Below are 3,158 nucleotides of genomic sequence, written 5' to 3'. Positions count from 1 at the left end.
AGGACACGCAGGGGCGTGGTTCCCATACATGATGTTGTACCGAGTGAATTGACTGAAAGGGAACCTTATTGTTTGACTAAAGGCTCCAGCATGCTGCTGCCGAACTGCCAAAATCGTGCCAAACCGTCGCAGTTTTATGACGAAAATTGCGTCACTTCTGTTCGCATTGCCGACATTTCGGCACTTCTTGTCACAACCCGCGGGTCAAACTTTTCACCCCCCTCCACATAAGAACACATACGAACTATATGGTGTGATTGGTCAGAAGTTCGTGGGAGTGTTTGTACAGAAAGCGCAGACGCTGCATTTGCTTCAACCACTCGCTTCAAAAAAAAGAGAAAAAAAGAGAAAAAAGCTGTCGCTTCCAGAGCCAATCTTGTACCAGGAAGCAGCGATTTATAAAGATAGTCAATGGCCAAAAACTCATAAAATGGGATAAAACAGACATTTTCCATGGTGGAATCTAACTGATAAAAACTTTGGAGCTTAATCCGAGACCAGTTTGTGGATAAACAACGTTGAGTGACGAGCCGCGGACTTTTTTTTCCGCATTGCGCTCCCCAGGGAAGAAATCCTATGCAGTGATGTATGTTGCAGCGGGAGGGGTTTTCCCAGGAGCTTGGCTCGGGGTGTCTCAGGAACTATGAAAGGTATGTGCGAAAACGAACGCCGAACAACCACGTGACCGCGCGTCGACCGGTCGGCTGCCAAGCGACCATACTGCCTGCTTTATGGCAAATGCAATGTGAGACTGAGCTGGTGCATGAGGAGGCGGGACCAGTCTGTTGTGGCTGTGTATGGTTCTTTCACATTTTCCTGAGGCTCCTGTTTAAAAAAAACTTGCTGAATTGCCACTTTGTCTTGTTCCTTCCAATCCAATAAACAACAGCAAGCAAGAGTCAAAATAAGCTGTTTGACATCAGCAGAGAAGATTTGACAATTTTTTTTTTGTGTATGCGCTCATTTTATTACATTTTATTTGATCAGATTTACAAAAAAGCATTGAGATCTACAGTAGGTCTCTTTTATAGTGGTGACTTGGCCAAGCTGTCAGTATCACACGTCACATAAAGATCCAACATGAGCAGCAATATAAGATATAAAACATTGTTTTACTTGTAGAAATGGTTTTCAAGTTTAAAGTCAAGGACATAATAGTGATTTTAACAGTGACTTAAAGCAAACTCAGCTCTGCTGCTCAGCCCACAAATACATATCTTTAAAAGTGGCACCATTTAAGGGGCRTTAAACAGACTTTCCCAACAGTATAAAATTTATTGCCAAGAATGATTGTTCCAACAAAGAAAATAATCAACCAAACACAAACTTCCTCACTGTTTGGATGCTACTGAGAATTGTTTACAACAGTTTACCAAGCAAAGCGTTCGTTTAGTTGGTTCGCTCTTTCTTGCTTGTGTGAAAAATCTGTATTGAAATATCTGAAACTTTCACATGTTGACATTATTTATTTTGGTGCTGCCGTCGGGTGCAGACAACTGTTTTCTGTCTGACTGAAACTATTTCATGGTCAATTAATGAAAGCACTGGCAACATTTCCCAATGCATGAAGTGAATCTGATGCACTAACTGGTTGACAGTGTTTTCAATACTGCGCACCCCTGCTGAGTTTTCTTTTTTTTAGTTGTGTGTGTGTGTGTGTGTGTGTGTGTGTGTGNGTGTGTGTGTGTGTGTGTGTGTGTGTGTGTGTGTGTGTGTGTGTGTGTGTGTGTTGAATGTCTGATCTTTGAGGCTCAACATGATGATTGGAATCATCCTGAAACTATAGTTTCTATGGTAACGAAGGCCGGCGAGTCTGCGCGTGTCGGGAGTGAATGTGGTCTGTGAAAGGCTGTGTGGCGCTCCGACGCAAATGGAACACGCAGTTCTGAGAGTCAAGGAATATTCAGATCTAGTCAACAAGAGCTTTTTTTTTTTTTTCGTTTTGTTCCTTTAACTGTTTAAATGTGTTTTTTTTCTCTTGATTCACTGACCTGTGACATCAACTCATTTATTAAAGGAAGAAGCATTCGCACCTCCAAGGCTGCTGCAGACAAACTATCAAATTGAGGATGATGATGGTCATTAGAGCTGTTTCTCATTGAATTTTCCTCTCATTCTCTTTTTAAATGTTATATTTTTTTAAATCATTTAGGATACTTAAAGTGCAATTTATCATAATTAATGTCTACTACTTTTATTTATTTTTACATTTGGTTTCAGTAAAGTAGAAATGAAAAGACACCAGAGTGGAGCCATCCTTCTAAGCCCTTCTCTTCTTTTTCCTCCCTCCATCCTCTCCTTTGGGATGTGTGTGAGTCACAGCCATATTGCTGTCTTTATTAGCCCACAGATATTGACGCACACACACACTCAGAGGAGTGGATCTACCGCAAAGACACCACCAGCAAGAAGGTCTTCCATATTGTCTGAACATAGTTTCTGTGTTGTTTTTTTTTTTTTTTCTGTGTTGTATTTGTCTCCATTTTTAGGGTTGGTTTTGCTGGCACACTCCTCCATCTTCCTTTCTCCTGCTGCTTCCCTTGGCTTCCTCTCATCCTGTCTACTTATGACTCAGAAGAGTGATTTAAAAAAAACTTTGATCTATACGTTCTCACCCCTGTGTGAGCCGGAGCCAAACTGGTGTTTACCCAAGGATGAGTCGAACCCAGACCACTTGGTAACTCCGTGGAGGTGGCAGGCGGTGTCTGGAGAAGGAATAAAAGAAATGACATTGGAGGCAGAGACTTGGCAGCACAGCGAGGAAGAGACTGAGAAATGTGAGGCGACATTAGAAAACAATATGCAAGGCGAGTTTGGATAGAAGAGATAAACTGATTCTCTTTAGCCACTTTTAACCAATTGATTAAATTTAGAATAAAATAGAGTACTGACTCATATCTTGTCCAAGACTGAGCTTACATTATCTGTTCTTCTCACTTTCCCCCTGTGTTCTAGCAACTAGCAATCCTATATCTCCACAGTTTGATCAAGATGACAATGCTCACCCCGACAATTTTATTTGAAACTAACTCCAAAATTTCAGTAGGGAGAGGATGAAACACCTGCTCACTGGCCTGCTTGTTCCAGAGTGACCAACATAACGTAATGTTATGCATATAACTACTGTTCCCTGAAGGAAAGGAACGAGGTACAACATG

The 3,158-nt window shown here is 41.5% G+C and overlaps 1 long non-coding RNA gene across 1 annotated transcript in view; it reads right to left on the bottom strand.

The window, feature by feature from the left end:
• LOC106528156 (uncharacterized) overlaps positions 1-2,960 on the bottom strand; it is a 30,431-nt gene extending 27,471 nt beyond the window's left edge. The window contains exon 1 of the long non-coding RNA XR_001311470.1: positions 2,649-2,960. This is a non-coding gene — a long non-coding RNA (uncharacterized LOC106528156). The remainder of the gene's footprint in view (positions 1-2,648) is intronic.
• Positions 2,961-3,158: the final 198 nt, after the last annotated feature.

The sequence above is a fragment of the Austrofundulus limnaeus genome, unplaced genomic scaffold, assembly GCF_001266775.1.
Source record: "Austrofundulus limnaeus strain Quisiro unplaced genomic scaffold, Austrofundulus_limnaeus-1.0 Scaffold361, whole genome shotgun sequence".
In the NCBI taxonomy this organism is placed as follows: Eukaryota; Metazoa; Chordata; class Actinopteri; order Cyprinodontiformes; family Rivulidae; genus Austrofundulus; species Austrofundulus limnaeus.
The sequence above is the reverse complement of the archived record's forward strand: the minus strand, read 5'-3'. Positions and strand labels throughout refer to the sequence as shown.